Source organism: Desmodus rotundus, chromosome 2 (genome assembly GCF_022682495.2).
Source record: "Desmodus rotundus isolate HL8 chromosome 2, HLdesRot8A.1, whole genome shotgun sequence".
In the NCBI taxonomy this organism is placed as follows: Eukaryota; Metazoa; Chordata; class Mammalia; order Chiroptera; family Phyllostomidae; genus Desmodus; species Desmodus rotundus.
The window spans coordinates 77,422,404-77,442,736 of NC_071388.1; the positions used below are offsets into that span (position 1 = coordinate 77,422,404).

At 42.5% G+C, this 20,333-nt stretch overlaps 1 long non-coding RNA gene across 1 annotated transcript; it reads right to left on the bottom strand.

The window, feature by feature from the left end:
- Positions 1 to 4,261: 4,261 nt before the first annotated feature.
- LOC128780218 (uncharacterized) lies at positions 4,262 to 18,936 on the bottom strand. The gene is made up of 4 exons (XR_008426145.2): positions 18,828 to 18,936; positions 17,477 to 17,625; positions 7,132 to 7,322; positions 4,262 to 5,122 (listed from the first exon to the last, which is right to left on the bottom strand). It is a non-coding gene; the product is annotated as an uncharacterized lncRNA (long non-coding RNA).
- Between the last annotated feature and the right edge of the window lie 1,397 nt (positions 18,937 to 20,333).

Below are 20,333 nucleotides of genomic sequence, written 5' to 3' on the forward strand. Positions count from 1 at the left end.
ACGGTCTTCCTGGGAATCTCAGCTGTGTGAGCGTCCGTGGTACCACCTTCGCGTTGATGTTCTTCCTTATGAGGGTTCAACTCTGCTAGGTACTTTGGCACTTGGCTAGCACAAAGGAACAAAGTCCCCTTATATTACTGCCATAGTCCAGTTTTATTCCTTAGTTAAATATAGGAAATTTATATTTAGGAAGCAAGGAGGGTGCTAATGAAGCAGTCACAAAGCCCTAACCTGTAGAAATTGTCTTTCTATAATATGCATGCCTGTGATTCTGATTTATGGAGTCAAATTCTCCTAAGACCTCAAACTCTCCTAGATGGAGAGCAGTCGACTTTCAAATCTCTGGGCCAGGATATGTGATGGGCTGACTCCCAGTTCAGTCTAGCACTGCCCAATGTACAGTCAGTTATTGTTCAATGTAATCTGAGTCCAAAACAAGTTTTATATATTGGGGATTCCTCTTCACACATATATACCCCAGTAAAACCAATTAAATATAATATACACCGGGGGGAATAAAATCTTGGAATAGGTGTCAGTGACATGGTTGTTCAGAATGATTCTATGAACGTGCCTTCCAAGGGACTTTCTTCTCTTCATCGGAGATGAATCTGCACCAGGGCTGCCTGTGACTCTTCCTCCAATGGAGTCTTCTTCTGAGTGGAGAGAAAAGGAAGTCTGGTCCCTGTCAGTCTTGCTGTCATGGTAACAACCATCAAAGGCCATAGTTTGTTTTTTGTTTTTTTTAAATTTGTTATTGTTATTCAATTACAGTTGTGTGCCTTTTCTCCCCATCCCTCCACCCCACCCCAGCTGAACCCCCCTCCCTCCCCCATCTCCACCCTCCCCCTTGATTTTGTCCATGTGTCCTTTATAGTAGTTCCTGTAATCCCCTCTCCTCACTGTCCCCTACCCACTCCCCCCTGACCATTGTTAGATTGTTCTTAACTTCAATGTCTCTGGTTATATTTTGTTTCCTTTTTTCTTCTATTCATTATGTTCCAGCTAAAGGTGAGATCATATGGTATTTGTCCCTCACTGTCTGGCTTATTTTACTTAGCATAATGCTCTCCAGTTCCATCCATGCTGTTGCAAAGGGTATAAGCTCCTTCTTTCTCTCTGCTGCATAGAATTCCATTGTGTAAATATACCATAGTTTTTGGATCCACTCGTTTGCTGATGGGCACTTAGGTTGCTTCCAGTACTTGCAAAGGCCATAGTTTGAACTGCATCAATATTGTACATTCCAGAAATCTGATAAAAAGACTTGTAAGTCATGAATATAGTTTTATGAATAGAAATTACAGTACAAATCTAACAATCAGGATTTAAAAATAGTTTCAATAATGCTAAGAATGTTTTGCTTATTTTAAAGACTTCGGGTTTTGTTTCTGGTGTCTGACTAAAAGTCACTTTAATAATAAATGGAAAAAAAATGGAAAACATTATCTTGGAGATTTATTTTAATAGGGATTTTGTTGGGAACCTCCCTGCCTGGTTTCAGAAGCTGTAATGCCTGGTGGCTAAAGCTGAGTAAAAAGACCTTGGGACCATAAGTGATTTAGGAGACAAAGCTTATCTCCCTGGCAGGGGCGCTGCTTCTGCCCCCTTTCACTTCACCCTGCTTGGCCCCGGGGCAGATAACCAGTTAGCCAATGATGGGTAAGATTCCTCATAGGAGGGATGACCTAAGACAGGCACAGTAGCTAAGGGGCCCTCAGGGAAGGACTTGGGGGCTATAGTAAAAGGGGATAATGGACCCTTGCCCCTCAGCTTTGACATAGCCTGAGTCCTCATTCTGTCTGCAAGAAGTCTCCTAATCTCTTGGCTGCCTTACTTCCCCTCTCTGACTTAAGCCTGAAACAATGCCGAGGTGGGTGCGGCCCTGTACTGGAAAAGGCGGGTTTCCCGGGGCAATCATGCCTAAGAAAGAATGCATAAAATCCTATTAAACCTGCTTTGCTGATAACCTCAATTTAAATGATAAGGGTCCAAGCGTGAAATGAGTTTGTTCCCCAAAGTTTTATGGCCCTTTAGTTATCTGACCCTGACTCTAAATAAGCCCTCACAGTTCTTTGAATGTTATCTATTATTTGATCATTTTTGCCTGGCAATGATTGATAAGCTTTACATATATGCCCTGTATTCCTATGCAAATAAAACCCAATAAAAGCCTGTCAAGGCAAGAGTCGGGGCGCTCTCCTCTTGAGAGAGTGGCTGTGCCATCCTTTTTCCTCCACAGGACTCGGTGGTCCGTGTGAATTTGTCTCGTCTCAGCTATAACGCCGTGGACACTGCTTGCAGATGACCATGTCAGAATTTAGCAAGGTTTATGCTCCTTTCCATAAAGGTATTTGAGCATTATACAAATAAATGTCACAAAACTATAATGTCAAAGTTTTCTAATTTAGTCCTGCCAGATAGACTGTTACTCGTGCCTGTGCTTCCCTGGAAGGAAACAGTTTCAGATTTCCCCCTTTGTTTCTGGGTAGTGTGAAGTGTTTGGCGTAAGTTTGTGAGTTGAAATTGAACATGATTTATCAGAAAAGCAATATAAGCCAATTGGGTTTGCCTTTCAATTTATTTTTTCTCTTCAGAGAAAATATAACAGTAGCCCAGTCAGTGTGTTTTTGTCCAAAAACAACAGTACCATCTGGTGATCCACTTATACTTCAGTTTGGGGTGGGCACAGGTGGTGCCTTTAGCTGCTCTTTTAAAATGCAAATCGGCCAATCCTTCTTATATTTGCTGAACAGTACCTATAAATGATGCTAACATAACCCAATTAAACAACTTGAAACTGGCTTATTTTTTGGGAGGAGTGAATTACCAGTGCTTGCTGGCTCCAGGGCCTGGTTGAACATAAACTGTCGTTTCTCTTTACGGTTTTACTCGGAAGGAGATAGCGGTTCTCTTTTCTACAGAGCACTGACTAGGAGGCAGCGGTTACTAATTGCTTTCCGAACAAACAAAGTCACTTATTGTCCTACAGGGCAGTTAAAAAATGAACAAATATGAACAGGCTACTACTGGATGAAATTATTCAGAATTCATATTAGAGGCAGCAGAATAAATTCTGCTAAAATGTGTATTTGGTTCATGGTGATTTAAAAACCTAATTTTTTATTAAATTCAAATAAGTCAGCAAAGAAAGAAAAATACCATATGACTTCACTTGTATGTGGAATCTGAAAAACAAAATAAATAAAACAGTAACAGACTCACAGACACAGAGAACAAACTGATGGCGGGCCGATGAGAGAGGCGATGGGGACTGGGCGAAAAGGGGGAGGGGATTAAGAGGTACAAACTGATGATTGCAAAATAGTCATGGGGATACAGAGTAGAGCACAGGGAATATCGTCAATAATACTGCTATAACCATGTATGGTGCCAGGTGGGTCCTAGGCTTACCAAGGGCTTCACTTCGTAAAGTTATATAACGTCTAACCAGTACACTGTACACCCGAAACTAATATAATATCGAATGTCCACTGTAATTGAATAAAATTGTCCTTTATATTCAGCAAAAAAAAGTTACTGTTTAAAAATTAAAAAATAAAAAGACATGGAGACTATTCTGTGCAGACAAACTAACCAGGGTCCCAAACCAACTTATGTTGTCCCTTTTTATTTTAATTGTAGAAACTTTCCATAATAAAATGAAAGTACACAAAATAAACATGAATTGAGATCAAGACTGAATAACTAGGTAGACATTTAATGACATTACCAATACATTCAACTCCGACCTGAGGATAGAATAACTATGTTCAGTCTCCTCAGTGGTTTGTTGGACACCCCGAATGCTGCTGAATCATCCCCCTCACTGGACATCTACTGTTTCACCCTAACAAAAGTGTCATTATTGTGCGAGAGAAGAGATAATCTTCTGCGAAGAGCAAGGGAGCCATTTTCTTTCTCCATTATGATAGATTAGAACTGTCTATATAATTGATTAAATTTTTCAATGTACAATTCATTGGTAGACTGCTAATTTCTACAAAATTTTCAGTTGGTCTTTCCAATAGAAATGCTTTTACTACTGGTCTTTAACTTTTCACTCCAGCCTATAAATTAGCACATAGCTAAGGCACATTACATCTTAACTATACAGTTTACTGTTTTAAACTAAGTTCTAAGTCCTTGAATTAGGAAAATATTCAGATGAAAGAATAAGAAAGAAAATTGCTTCCTTTCTCCTTCCTGGATAAAGGTCAACACTGGGGATAATTTTCCTGCAGCCCTTGCTGTTCTCCCAGTTCCTGGTATCTGGGGTGTGGTTGACACGTGTGTGTGGTGGGGGGGAGTAGGAAGTAGCTTTGCCTGACTTCTTGATTTCATAGGAACTCTATTAGCCTAGCATTCCTGGTCTTTCTCACCATCCCTCAATCAACCCACCTCCAGGACTTGGCAGAAGGAACTGGCACATGTGACCCAGTCCCTTTTGAGTCCTCACTATGAAATCTGCACTGGTGTCCAGGTTTGATCTCTGAAATAAGGTAAAAGGAGACTATCTTTACAGGGAGAGTCCTGAATTGTCTAGCATAGCCAGTGAGAATAAGTCTGTTTAACTCAGTGATGAAGTATTAGTAAGCCCTCCTACTTACAGATCTAAGCCACTTTCCCCAAACTGCTCTATCAGTGAAAAAGGTGACATGGTATCCATGTGTCTGGCTCATGTACCTCTCTTCTCTCTAAAATTGGTCTCCCAGTTCTGAGGAGAGAGGTGTCATTGATTATCCCCAAACCCACAGGCATATCCTTCTGCCCTGCCCCTTACTAGGGCAACCTATCCCTTGGAAGATCTCTCATCTCAGCCAGCTGTTTCCACTACTCCTATTAAAACTCCTGTTCCTTCACACCATATGTGCTGGGCGCTAATCACAGTAAGAACCTAACTATTGTGTAGCATTTTAATGTTTGCGAAAGTTGCAGACCTTTTGATTACATCATTGGATCTTCACAACAGCTCTGTGAAATAAAGAGGGAAGAAATTCCACAGTTTTGCATACCTCTAAGGAAGTTTAGGAGAAACTACCTGGAAACAAAGCTGGAAAGTGGTAGAGTTGGGTTTGGCATCACTTCTTCCGACTCCAAATCTTGTGCTCTTTCATTTTATCTAACAAAACATGAATGTGAGGTAGAATATTTCTTTGAGATAATTGCACCTTTAGAAGGGAGGATGCTTAAAACAGTGGTTTCCAGAGGCTGGGGGGAGGGGCCAGTGGGGGAGTTTAATGGGTGCAGAATCTCAGTGTCGCAAGATAACAAGTTCTGGAGGTTGGCCGCACAATGTGAATACACTTAGCAGTACTTAACTATGCACTTTTTGGTTAAGATAGTAAGTTCTATGTTATTTGTATTTTCCCACAATTAAAAATAAAAAATAATTTTTTAAATGAATGGTGCTTATTAACCTAAAAGAATCTCTATTTTAGTGGTACACAAGGAAATTGTGCACAACCCCATCAAGTGAAAAAAAATCCAGAGTGAACAGGTGTGTTGTGTGGCAGGTGGGGGTGAGGAGACGTAGATACGTCAAGGACACATAGAGGCTTGCCCAATGACTCACTGCCCCTTTCCTGGGCTCACCATGCCCCACTTAAGAAGAAAATGAGAACAACAGATTCTTCCCCTTGGCACGCAGTTTCCTCTGTCACCTTTCACTTCACAGATTATCTAAGACGTCAGCATCCACGGTGTGCACCATGGGTCCACAGCCCCCGGGCTCAGGAGCAATGCAGACTCTTGGGTCCCAGCCCAGACCCGCTGAATGAAAAGTGTAACCCGTCCCACGGGACACTCACACCCATTGCTGCAGGCGTCTATAAGCTTCTGGTTTTCTCACACCTGCATATCAGTCACTGTGGGGCATGTGTGTGACAGGGACATGTAATCACATGCTTGACAAAAGAAGCTGAGGCGTCTTCCAAAAAGCCAAATCTGCTCCTATTATAGCTTTGACTCAGAGGATATAAAATGAAAGGGTGAAGTTAGCATTGCAGGAGAACCGAATTGCCTTGCAGCTCTTTGGCTGTGAAACTTTTGGTAAATCACTTTACTGAAATTCTGCTTCTTCATTTTTAAATAACCTCTGCAAGGCCTACATCAGGAAGCTGATATGAGGGTTCACTTGCAGAAGAAGATAGAAAAATATTCTGAAGAGTATGAAATGCTCTCACTAGAAATATAAAAATATAAAGTAATGTGAGTGTATATAAATGCTCATATAAGAACTTCTTAAGCTAATGTGAATATATTACATTAAAAGCATGTGCATAAATGTATACATATGTGTGTATTTACATATATGGTCCTTTAAGTGTATGCTAGCAAATAAATTGATCAGTTATGTGTCTGAAATACAGTATTGTAGGTCAGTTCTCATAATAACAGGAACTGCAGCCTCAATCCTTTGTGAAATAAAGCAGACAGAGATCAATCTATCCACATTTATTAAGCAATGTCACAAAACCATGTAATAACATTTAAAACCCAGAGGCACCTTATTCCCAGTGTACCGTGAGGAGAAGAACGTCCCTTTATGCTCTACCACTGTTTCGAGAAACAAGAAGAGAAAAATAACCCCGACTCCTGGTGGAGAGAAGCATATCATTTACTGGTTACGAGCAGAGTCTGGAGTCGGGGAGATCCAGAAGCAAATCCCGATTCCTCTCAACTGCAAGACCTCCCCGGCCAAGTTGCTGCCCGCCTTCTCCTATTTCACTTCCATAAAATGAGGGTAATAAAGTACCAATCTCTTGGGGTTACTTTGAGAATTAAATGACATAATATGTTAGGTGATTAGCACAATGCCAATACATAATAAATACTCGTTAAATGTTAGCTGTTACTGTTATCATCATCTACTTGAAAGGATGTGGTTTGTACATCAACCCCCTTTTTCCCAGCGATAGAGTTAGCACACGGAGAAAAACACCTGGCAAAGGTGAAACCAGCCCGCACAGAGCATAAAGGTCTATATCAAATTGTCAACACCATGTAAACTTGCATCTTGACAAGGGATGTGTACTTGCCACAAGGGCCGGCAACCCTACCAGGAGAGGGTTTTGATGTGGGCAACCTTCGCACATTCTTACAGGGATGTGACAATCAAGCGGGCAATACCTGCCGTGTCTTCCGGAATTGTTTCCGTTCTCCCACTGCGGGTAGTTCCCCGCTGCACGCTCAGTGACTGACAGGGACAGAGAGGGGGCCGCCCCACAGGGACACATCCACAGCCTCGACATAGGGCGCCTGGGGCAGGGAGGCCCTCGTGCCAGAGATGATCGCGGACATGGTCAGCACCGTGGTGATTCCTGCCGTTTGAGAATAGTGACAAACTCAGTGTCACAACCATTAAGTTCCAGCTTCTGGTGCTGGCTTACACCAGGGCATATATTTTCAGAACAGTATCAATCTGGTGACCAGAGGGTGGGGGCGGAGAGGAACCCCTGCGCGTTAACCTAGTTCACATCTTGCGCCTACGCAAGAGGCTCTCCTTGGATTCTTTTCCTACCTTTTGTTGCCCAAGACCCCATTGTGCATAAAGTGTCTTTCTTTCCATCTAAAGAATTCACAGTCTTTCAGGGCTCGGGTGCTTCTCACCCTCAGGTTGGCCTCTTCTAACCAGCCCACAAAGGTAAAAACGTGCTCAATTTTAAAATACACTTCTAAAAAAAAATTCCAAAATCATCTCCACTACATTCCCCATCGCTTCATAACTTTTACTGTTAAGAAGCTGTCAAAAAAAAAAAGAAAGAAATTGTCTTCATGTCTCCCTTTAATCTTTTATTCATTGAAGACTAATCTTTATAGCATTAAAGATAGCTATTATCCATATTTTTCTTTCATGTGGAACACTCACAAGCCATCATTATTGCAATACATTGTCCCTTGTTATTGAAACTGCAGTTCAGCCGAGATTCAGAATGGAAGTGTGCTAGTGGAAGCTCAGTTCAGTGTAAATATCTACTAAACAAACTGCTAAATATCCGTTACTTTTCTCCCCTCCCCTCTCCTCCTCTTATCTTCCTTATACTTATCTTTAATTCTTCAATTCCCTCCCCTTCTCTTCCCTTTCTCTCCCTTCCCACTGCCTTCCCCTTCCCTTTCCTTTTTCTTCTCTTTCTTCCCCTTCTGATTCTCTGGCTAGAGCAACTGAGATAAGAGATGGGTTGGGGCTGGGGGACAATGGAGAAAGAAGTGACTCGGATTTCTTTAATGAAATGATGGCCTTGGAGAAGGCTATTCTGTGCCTACACTAATTTGTCAGAGGGATACTGCAAAAGTACAGTCTGGAGAAAAAGTATAATATTGTAAATATTTGAAATGTACACTGGCTGGCATGGTTTTATTTCTTAACTTCCCACCAGGGAGGTGCAAATGGAATCCTTAATGATTTTTATAAGTTGTGAGGACATTTTAATGTCAACAGACAGAGTCCCAAACAGCAGGAGGAGCACTGTGATTTCCTCCTAAATGTGCAGACACAGCATGTGGACAGCTTTCACCAGCACAGTTCCACCCTTTCTACAACAGCTCTGCAAGGCCCTCCTCTGGGGGAGGCCCGTATCGGAGACAGTGACAACTCTGCAGAGCTATTCTATTTCAAATGAATTTTCTGTTCCTGTGATCAAGACCAACTCAACTTGGCAATTTGACAGTCACCATGGGAGCGCCCAGAATCCCACCTTCACACCTATTTGAACACCAGAAAAAGAAACCTAAATGCTATTCTAGCTCTTACATTAAATGCAGGCCACTGCCCCACTGAGCTCAGGTTTCCCTAACAATGGCAACTATTTGCATGTCAGTGGATGCTTTTGCATTCCTTGCTACATAAACAAGAAGATGTGAAATCTTTGTTAACATTACAGAGGTGTGTATAGCTGAAGCCAAGACTATTAAATGAAACTTGCTTGCCTTTATGGAATGTTTACTCACCACAACATGGGTAAATACATTAGCCACATGTTGCAGAAAACAAATGTGACCTGAGAGTGTCTCAGTAATTAGCCTGAGTTTTGTCAGGAGTGGGATTGAAACTGTAACAGAGTGCAGCAAGGGCCCCCCCAAAGAGGGACTTGTAATGGGGTCCAGAACTCGGAGTGTCCAGGAAATATTAAAAATATAGGATGTCCTCACCCCCACAAGTCTGAACTGGGGGATGAGACACAAGGAGTAGGGGGCTATTGAGTTATTTTGCATACCGACAGTTTTGCAGATAATCTCTAGAACAGTCATTTAACGTATGTATAACTTTTGACTGGTTTCATGGATATGTTAAGTAGCTGTGGCCTTGCTTTGAGCCAGGGAGATGGGAGTGACTTTGACACATGACTGAACTGGGAGCCAGCTCCCCCTGGTTACAGCACCTTCGTGAGAGCTTGGAGATGGTTCACTCCACACCACGGGGCCACACCTGCCGGGACTTACTATGGCAGCCAAGAAAGGCTGGAAAATACGGGAATGCTGGCAGGTGTAGCTGATTATGGGAGGAGTCAGAAATGGGGCTGCAGAGGAAGACTGGCGCTGGGATTTAAACCCAGGCACAATAGCCAGGCACAGTAGCCAGGCACGTGGGAACCACGTGGCTTTGGGGCTCCCTTTGCCACGTGTCTTAGGAAGCAGGAGAGACCTTGCAGGGAAGGAAAGGGGTGAAAGGACTCTTGCTAGTGGGCGAAGAGAAGGTGCCACATGGTTTTGGATTAAGAACTGAAGACCTCTGCGACAGCGGGACACAGCGGATGGTTCTGGGAACCACAGGAGGCCTGCCAGCGGAGCACAGATTACGGGGAAGAACCGGGGTCTACCTGAGCCACGAACTTCTATTTCTTTTGCTGAGATACGGTACCCCTAACGGGGCAAAGGGGGGAAGGAAGGATTGTGTGTTTGTGGGTGTTTTTAGGGACTTTGGGATTTTAATTAAGACATTAAGTCAATACTCTAAGTCTGTATAACTTTTGAATAAATAATTCCTTTCCTTTTCACCCATCTCTGGCACTGAGAGCTATAATTCCCCGGTGGTGGGCAAGGCAAACCTAGTACAGGTGGACCCCAGGAAAAGACAGGGGGGCAGTCCATTCAGTAACACTATCTTGTGTCCCCCCGCCCCCCACTGCACAGGTCCGTTCTGTAACAGCCTTTCTCTCTGAGGGTGGAACCCATGCTTCTCACAGGCAAACTCGCTGCCTCTCACTCTGGACTTGTAAAGAGAACTTCCTTTGTTTTTAAGATCATAAACCAATCTCTATAGATGGAGCACCTCTGAGACAAGACACTGTAAAATGAGAGTAGAATTATGTCAGGAAGCATGAAGGCATTTTGTGCTTTCAGCAGGTCAAAAGTCTTATCCCTTCAGGACTTCACAGGTAAGGCTGAATGAACCCTAAACTGACGTTCCTATTTGTTAGCTTACCTCATTAACTTAAAACTTTAAAATGTCTTCTTACTGGTTTTCTGTGACATGGAAAAATAGAACTCAATTTTTTAAAAATGGACAGTAATGTGGAGCTTCATGGACTAAATAAGGGCCTGTAAACTCATGTAAACAAATACACGAGTTTACAGGCCAAAGAGGTCTTGTCATGTATTTTAAATTGATGACTGTTTGGGCCAATAAAACGGAATTACATTATCTGTATTTGCCAGAGAGCAATAAATTATCAGCTATTTTCTTTAAAAAGGTGCTTAGTCCAACTAATTTACTATAGCTTTATTTATTTTGAAACTAATGTGCTAGATATTCCTTGTTTAAAATGAGCAATTAAAAAAGGAAGAGAGTGAGAGGAAGGATTGTTGATTATGGGGAGTAAAGATGAGGACCCTGAAATTTCCTCAAGCATAAAATTGGGGGTCAAGGAGTATCATCACAGCTACATGTCTTGAGCCACCCCTTAGAAATACATTAACCTTTTTTTTTGTTTATTTTTTATTTTTAAATATTTTATTTACTTATTTTTATAGACAGGGGAAGGGAGGGAGAAGGAGAGGAAGAGAAACATCAATATGTGGTTACCTCTCATGTGCCCTGTACTGGGGACCTGGCCCACAACCCAGGCATGTGCCCTGACTGGGACTCAACCAGAGATCCTTTGGTTTGCAGGCCAGCACTCAATCCAGTGAGCCACACCAGCCAGGGCAGAAATACATTAACCTTGATAAATAGTATTCCTTCCAAACCCATTAAAGCTCGCACTTCAATAAAGGAATTCTGAATTATACGAAGTGACCATTTAGTCAAAGAAAGGTCCTGTATTGGGATTAGAAAACTACCCTGTCATCCATAGACACTGCTAGGCATTGCTAGATAAGTGTTGTAAGACTCTGGCCCACGGATTTCAACTCTCCTTGAGCCCTGTGGTTTCACCATATTAACCCTTTTTTTTTATCCTCACCGGAGAGCATGCTTATTGATTTTAGAGACGGGGAGGCTGAGAGGGGCCCTGTTCACACGGTCTGGAGCAGGCTCATGCAGGACACACCTCACCAGCAGTGGGTGAGGATCACCAGGGTTTTAAGGTGCCATGGTTTGGGGGCCACAATTGCAGCACTGGCTGGCAGAAGATGAGACCCTAAAACCTGCATATGAGATGGAGTTGTGGGTTCAAGTTCTGCCTGTATGCTCCCAGTTTGTCTGGTATCTTTGTGCTCATAGTTTTTGGCCTGTACATCTGGGCCATAGGGGTTGTTCTATTCCAGCTACTGGAGTGAGCCCACTGGGCAGAATCTTAGTGGACTATGTACAGCCATTATCCAATGTGTAAGGAGGAACTGGATTTCTATTGCAACACTGTTTAGCCCAGGTACATTTTGGACTATGGGGGAAAACGGCCCGTAAATGATTCCCTAAATTGCTATACCCTCATGAAGTTGGAGTGGTATTGCCAATGGTTAGGGAAGTGGGATGAGATCCCATATGCCTGGCATTCAAGTCATTGCACAGTAGGATTCTTGTAGATCCTGTGTTTCAAGAGTTACAAGATGTGCTTGTAGATTTAGGGACTTCTAGCTGCCTGATAGAGTTAGAGCATGGTCCTTCCCATCCTTAAAAAGGAAAAGGATTGAAAGTGAGTTATGGTTATAAGGTATGTAGGAGGTTGTGAAAGTTTTAAACTTAAAAGGAAAGGAACTTTAGCTCTTCAGTACAGCTATTGTTTGCTTCTTTCCTGATCTTTTGGGGACTTGGGGAACTTTGCTATTTTGGGTACACTGGGAATCCTCTGTCTCTGTCATGGTACTGGCTAGGGTGAGAGGTCATGTCTCTGCTGTGAGATTGGCTGGTGCACCAATAGGTGAGAGAATGTCTCTACCCTTGGAGCTTTGAGCCATTTGGACCTAAGAAAGGTCACCTGTGTGACTTCTTGGTGTGCCAGTTGGTCTAGGACAAGGTTCTAAGGCTAGTTCTAGTCACCTCTATTTTGAAACTTTGTCTTTGTTTCAGGTTTGGTTTTGTTTCTGTTCTGAAAAAGAAATTGAGGTTTCTGAGAGTTTGTTAAAAATTCACATTAGGTTGGAAAGGAATTGTATGGTTTAAGCAATAGAAGGTGTAAGGGATGGAGATGCAATTTTGATGGATATTTGGAGAACAAGGATTTTCCTTCATACTTTGCATTTTTCTCCCTACCTGATCCCTCCAGAATTTGGCATTCTTAATGAGTAAGTGATGGCATAAAATTTCTTTGCATAAAACCAATGAAACCAGTCTCAAATGTGGTTTTGTTAACCAAGACTTCGACTGGAGTGTAATGCCGGCAGGAGGCATGACTGGACTCGGGTCGTTACTAGAAAGCCTTGAGGAACTGAGATTGACTCTCAAAGCTAATGACAGCCCACTGGAGAAATGGCCTGGTACCTTGGATGGTTGCATGGTTTGTGGCAGTCTTTCCAGGGACAGAACAAACGTTGCTTTCCTGAATGATGACCAGAAAGAACCTTAAGACACATTGGGAACCTCAAGGACTTGAGGAAACTGGGTACTGTAGGCAAAGCCTGATGTCAGGTGTGTGGTTTGGCTTCTGTGCCCTGAAGGGCTCACTAAAGCTCAGTCTAAAAGTTCCCCATGTGAGTTCCAGCAAAGCAGGTTTAAAGAACCTACATGATTAATTATTGGTCATGTTGTGTTTATGCAAAGTGATAAGACAAAATTAAAAACTGGACTTAAAACAGTCTCTTTGAAAACAGTGAGGGTGATCTTAAGGAGAAAAATTATATTTCAAGGAAAATCACAATGCTCAGTTGTGGATATTAAACTCTAGCGCGGCCTACTGTCCTCAAAGTTTTGTTTTCACTGGGAAGTTGAACTAGTTTCTGTATACAGATATTACCTCAGTATCTGATGGTGTCACCGGGGATGTTCAATTATAAGCAAGAAGAATTTGTCAAATTGTCGCTGTTTGAGATCATTCCAGCAAAGGCCTTGCAACTGGACATCTTCTCAAAAGACAATCTTGCAGTCTTAGAGACTGGTTTGTGATTTGTTGTGTGAATTAACCTGTGTGTTCTTCCTTCTGTTAACATAGGGCATATGCCTATGACTTCATTCACCTGGGTAATTGTTTACACAGTAAAGGCCTCATTTAAGAAGCCTATCTACGCCGTAGCTGGTGTGGCTCAGTGGATTGAGTGCCCACCTGCGAACCAACAGGAAACCAGTTCGAGTCCCAGTTTAGGACACATGCTTGGGTTGTGGGCCAGGTCCCCAGTAGGGGGCGCTCGAGAGGCAACCACACATTGATGTTTTTCTTCCTCTCTTTCTTCCTCCCTTCCCCTCTCTCTCTAAAAATAAATAAGTAAAATCTTAAAAAAAATAAAGGAACCTATCTGCATTGCTGCCCCCTGAGATTCAATGGTTTAGCTGGACCAAGTAGTTGAGTTGGTGAAGTATGGGATGGTCTGTTGTCTTTGCTTAAAACTGTTTTCCTTTTCTGCCCTAATGGTTCAGACAGAAAAGAGCCAGGAGTATAAAAGGGCGAAATCCTAAAATATTCCCCTCAGACTAAGTTAGGTGTAGTGGGCAAAAGGGCTTCAGACAAGCGTGACACGCCTTACACACCTTCCTCCAAGAAAGCTACTTTTAATCTGGGATATTGTAGAGTTAGTCTCTACCTTTGTCATTTAGTTGTCATGGTTCTGATTGTGCCTTCTAACCCTCTTGCCAAACTTGTCTCCTCCAGAATATGACAAGGGTACTGTCCTGTCCAGCAGTGCTATCCTTTGCACGTTGCGCATGCTGCTTCCCAGGGATAACCAACTGACCTGGACCTGGACTTTGCAAGGTCCTTTTCTCTTGCATGAAGGTTTCCCTCCATTCCAGACTTCCCCTTGTTACAGAGCTCTCAACCAGTGGATAGGTAGGACTATGCTCTTGGCCAGCAGGTAGTAGCTACAGAGAATGAGACATTCACCCATTTGTCTTTGTAAGATTACAAAGTCCAGAGTGTTGAAGGAGGAATTGTAATAGAGGGGTCTGGCCAGATCACTGGGGGGTGGGGAGAAACCCTGATCCAGCGTGAAAGCCTGGCCCCCCAGAGAAAGGAAGGTTTGGAAGAAACCTGAAGGCGGCAGATTGAAGCAGCAGCCAGTGAAAGAGGCTGTTCCCCCTGCTTGGAGAAGGAAGGGACCCCTGAGAGGGGTTAGGAAGTGTGAAAGGCAGCCCAGGATCAAAACCAGAGCTGGGGCATGATTCCATACCCCCAAAGCAACAGTAAACTGTAATACAAGTAAACAAGCCCGTGACACCACTTGCACAGAGCCTGTGTATACTGTGGGGGTTAAAAAGGTCACAGCACGCATGGGACAAGGTGAGGCCCCACCCTGGGGAGAAACATGGTGCCCTGCATGGCTAGAAAACCCTCCTGCCTGCTTTCAGATCATTCATATATATATATATATGATGTTGTTTTTGTGGCACATGTGTGGGGAGATATGTGTGTGTGTGTATAATATATCACAAAAACAAAAGCTTTCTGGGGTTCTTAAATTTTTTTAAGTGTAAATGGGTCTAAGACCACAGTTTGAGAATCACTGCCAAAGACTAAGAAAGATATTGAGGGGAAAATAGGAAAGACTCAACAAATTGAGGGCCCTTAATAGAAAAGAAAAGTCAAGAGAATACGTGGGATTTGGACACGGGCAACAGTGGTTCATTCAGTTTTAAATGCCGAGTGCCTGCCAAACTGATGAAATCAGTTGAAATTCAGAAGGCAGCTGGAAGCACGTGTCTGAATCTTGAGAGAAATGTTTGAGAAAAGGACATAGATTTGGAATTTACTTTCACAAGGACAGTAGTTAGAAGTAAGAGACTTGTTCCATTTGATGAAAGAATCAAAAATAAAACTGTGGGAGGGAGTTACCCATATGTAAGGAGTCAAATAAGTAAAAAGTTGTAAAGAAAAAGAAAGAAAAGCCTAAAGGAGGAGCAAATCTGGACTATTGCAGAATAATGAAGACAGACTTGCTGGGTTTTTTAAATCCTCACCCAAGGATGTTATTTTGATTTTAGAGAGTGAGGGAGAGAGGGAGAAACATTAATCAGTTGCCTCCTGCACACACCCGACCAGGGATCGAACCCACAACCTTTCGGTGTATGAGACAAAGCTCCAACCAACTGAGCCACCTGACAAGGGCTGTTTGGCTGGTTTATCCAACACCATGGGGCAGGCATCAGCCGAGGCAGTTCACATGAATGTTTTTCTTTAATTCTCATGGAGATCTTTAGAAGGTGGTATTAGTAATCTTTTTCTAGTGAGGAAGATGAGGCTATGCTCTTGACCACTACACTTAGTTCTGAATTTGGAGAGGATGCTTATTTGTGTCAAATGTGTCAGAAAAAGAGAAGAAGGGGAAACAACAGAAAAGGCAAGTGGGAGGGAGAGACTGTCGGAGACCTGTCACAGGATTGGATAGTACAGCACTGGGAACAGTGAGTAGAGCAGAGGGGAAAGTGTCTTGGAAAAGACTGGAGGTGCTGGGAATATAGCAGTTCTCTCCTTTTTAAAAAGGGGGTGGGCGGGGCGGCGGGACACTTCTGATTTGTATATTATTTCACATAAATCTGCATAGCAATTTCCTAACCTTGGGGATCACACGTAGATGCAAGAAGCACAGAATTTCAGGGCCAAGTTCAATGCATTTCAGAGTTCTCCATTCACCCCAACCTGCCCTGGAACCAGCTTTTATTGCTGTCACTGCCAAAGTGTAAGAGTTGAGCAGTCAGCTTCAGGAATCTGATTGAAAATCATGTTCATAAAGTGTTAGAAATGAAATGACTTTCTCATTCTGTCTCAAGAGCTGGAAATGTGCCTTAGTCTTCGGTTGGGGTCCACACTGCCTCACCGCCATACTGAGGCCGGGGCAGGCTGCTCTGATGTGAACAGCCACAATAATTCAGGTGGCATTTTTCCCTTGAAGATATTCAAGCTTTAAATGCTTGTAGATTAAAGCTTTTAATGGAGGAAAGAGGTGAACAGAGTATTAATATTAATGACCATTTATGTCTTTCAAATGATCTTTTGAAGTATGCATATAATTTGTGAACATTAACTTAGAAATCACCCTTTCTGGAGTGCATTGTGTGCTAATTACAATTATTGTGAACCACTTATAACAGTCCTCTGTCTAGATAGACCATTAGCGGTGAAAGAATAAAATCAGTCAACATGAGGGAGTTCTGCCCACAACCAGCCAAGAAGGCAAGTGGGATTGACTCTTGGGTTCTCATTAAGTAACATGTTATCTAAGTGCTTAGCTTGGCACCTTCCCCTTTGTAAGGACTCAATTATAGCTGAGCGGGTCTGTACTGGTTCCTACAAAGCAGTATGTGTGACAGCGGCATATGACATGTCAGACGGAGTAGATAATAACACTGGTGTGGAAACTTAATGAGGCTGACAACATCTCTCCACTTGAAATCTCTTGCCAACTAAAGTGCCACAATACCTAAAATTTAACTGTGGTTCATTCTGATTTTGGCATTTAGGTTGAACCCTAATTTCTAACTAGCGGTAGTGTTTCCAAATCCAAGCTCCCCTCTCCCAAGAAGTAATTTATTAAAATACCAAAAGTAAAGTGAAAATTAGTTTGAAGTTTCTTTCTTCTGTGATGTAAAGTTTTGTCAGGCAAGGTGAAATGGACTTGGGCAAGGGAGAGGGAGGTTTCCCGGAAAGGGAAAAGAGATAGATTTGTACAGTGACACTGAGTATGCTTCATAATTTCACCCTCTCTCCTCACTATCATCCGGCTGTTGGTCAGTCTGTAGCCTTCACACCTACTGTCTGGGTTCCCAAGGGAAGAGTCCTGCACAGTTAGCCCTTGAGGCTGCCAAGATAAGCACTGTGCCCTGAGTCCACATCTCAAACTACCCTTACTGAACCATCACTGTTTTCCTCTCTACTTATCGTCACCCATTTTTATTGACCTTCCTCTCCCTTTCTCCCATATTAATGTTTCACAAAGGTGTGGAAAGACTTACCCAGGGAAACTCTGGCAGAGCAGCTCTTTGGTCCATCCAAAATGAAACCCACGAAAGTATTACCATCAGCATAGCTGGGAAGTAGGTTTGCAGCTCAAAGAAGAAAATATGCCTTAGCACAAAGCTAATGAAAAGCCTATTGTATCATCCTGTGAGAAAAAAAAAAAGCAAAGTTTTTATTAGAATAGGTTTCCTCATGGAAACACCACACCTAGTGAAACAACCTGCTTCTTTAGACTCCAAGCTCTCAGGGAACATGGAACTCTACACACTCACCCATGTCTACCCAGCACCAGCACAGACCTGGGCCTGGCACTCCTTCAATATCTGTTGAATGAACTGAAGTGCAGTCTGTTTAATTAGGTGTCTCAAATATTCCCCTTAAATCTCAAAGCTTCTATGAATGGATAATTATATTTTGGGGGATAGTCCTTAAAGACCATTCTCCAAAATATATTGTGTTTGCAGTGTTTCTGCAAGTGGGTAAGTCTTCAATATATGGCCAATGAGTGAGTGCAATAGTCAATAAACCATTTATTAGCTGTGACAAATGAAATAACATTTTATCTGAAGGAAAACATTCGCAGTAGCTACTAGGTCATTGGATTCGAAGTTGGAATCCAGACAGCTAGGAATTCAAAGAGGAAGTCAGGGGAAGGAGTATCCATACACTATTTTTTTTTTAAATAGGGGACTTTTATTTTTTTATTTTTATATTTATTTTTAGAGTGAGGGAAAAGGAGGGAGGAAGAGGGACAGAAGCATCAGTGTGTGGTTGCCTCTCACGTGACCCCAACTGGGGACCTGGCCTGCAACCCAGGCATGTGACCTGACTGGGAATCGAACTGGTGACCCTTTGGTTCGCAGGCCAGCACTCAATCCACTGAGCCACACAAGCCAGGTCCCATACACTATTTTTATTTCAAAGTCTCAGGTACCATTAATTTATTGATGATAAATCTGGAAAAAAGTAACCAAACCATGATGTTTCTTTGCTTCTTGTTAGAACTCATGTTGATAATATTGACTAATTCATGCTGATCAAAAGCACAAATTGTGGCCACACACATCCACACACATAAGTGGTTTCGGTTTCTCTTTCCACATTGGCTGCAAGGAAGCTTAAAGCCAAATTTTTGGACCATCTATATAGTACTTCTCGGAGTTCCATTCTCTAGTAACCGTATGCTAGATTCTAAGTAATACCATAGCCTTGTTTTTATTTTGCTTTCTCACACATTTCTAATTCATATTATCTTGCTTTATTTCACAATAATTGTGACACCAATCTTATTAAATCTTTACTAAAATAAGGCAATGAATGATGAAATGAATAAAAATGAAAAGATACCTGAAAGGTTTTCTTAGGCTCCGCCGAGGAAGAAACGCCAATCAGCCACAAAATTAGGCAGTACAGAGCTTTATTGGGGTTTGCGCACCAGGGCGAGGTTCCCCGGTCCCCAGAGCGGACGGAGCTGGGGAAGTCACACCCAAGCAGGGAATATGGCGGGGTTTTATGTACCAAATTCTGGTTGGCTCTCTTCGTGGGGGCTACGGATTGGTCTCCTTGAACAAAGCCGGATTGGTCTCCTTGAACAAAGCTGCAGTCCATCATTGGTGGTTCCCCTCGGGCTCAGGCTGCCAGGCGGATATCCTCGCCCATCCTGATATTCTGACCTCTTTGATAGGATAAGGGGCAGGCTTAGGTTGCCAGGCGGATATCCCCGCCCATCCTGACAATACCTTTTATAAATAAGCAGTAAGATTAATTTTTCCACAATAAATACAATGCATTTTGAGATAAAATTATTCCAAACCCAGGGATTATAGGTTAAAAATTATAAAACAAAATTATATGTGTTGCAAAGTTAAAGTGCCCTTTTATTAGCCTCAGTAGTAATCTCTTCAGAAAACCAACACAGAAACTGATTAGATGGGTCAGGTCTATATTTAGACATGCAGCCCAAGACTCACATCTAGCCAACCCCTGCTGAAGTGGTAGACCAATCCTAGTATTCTATTCTCCGTTAGGCACTGATTACCTTTCTCTTCACTACCTGTTCTGAGGTTTTCTCTTACCACTAGTTGATACATGTTTGAATAACATTAAACAATTTCATTACCAAGGGTAATAAAAGATACCCTACATAGTGTACTCTAAAGTCAAAATGTATGCATTGCTTTTTAAGCTACTCATTGTCTTGTGTTACTCATGTCATAGCCCCACTTTGGAATTGTGTGCAATGAGGAGTTTCAATTATGGCTGTAGAGTAGAATAACAGCATCTCTGATGTTACAGCTTTATATAATTATTGTGGATTAATAAGGATAAGGAAAAGCTGTGAATGTAATTTGTAAAGAAAGACACTTAATATGTATGGTTTTAGATTTGAAATAAATTTAGAGAACAGGAATCTTTTTTACATGTAAATTTATGATTTTTTTTTTTATGTAGGGGGTTACCAAGCAAGAGAAATGTTGCTCTGTCCTGTGGTTTTTCAGGGAAGGGGAGACCAGGGGTAGGATTGTGGTGAAAGCCATAGGCCAGAAAGAGCTCCCTTTATCAACCGGGAAAGGTGTCACTGCTTTGGGAAAGCTGTGGAGTCCTCGTTTTGGGTATGGTAATAAAGAGTCTGGCTCAGTTCTCTAGCCCATTTCCCCTTCTGCCCTGCACCTGGGAGAGCTAACAAGAAAGTCAAGTGCTCCCTCTTTTGGCGCCCAAGATTAAACTGCAAGCCCTGCCCAATGCAAGGGAGCCCTCAGCCCAGCTCCACCCTCTAACACCATAGCACCCCAAGCCAGTCGCCCTTCTCTGTTCTCCCAAACCACTTTCAGACCTGTTGGGAGCCTAACCTGC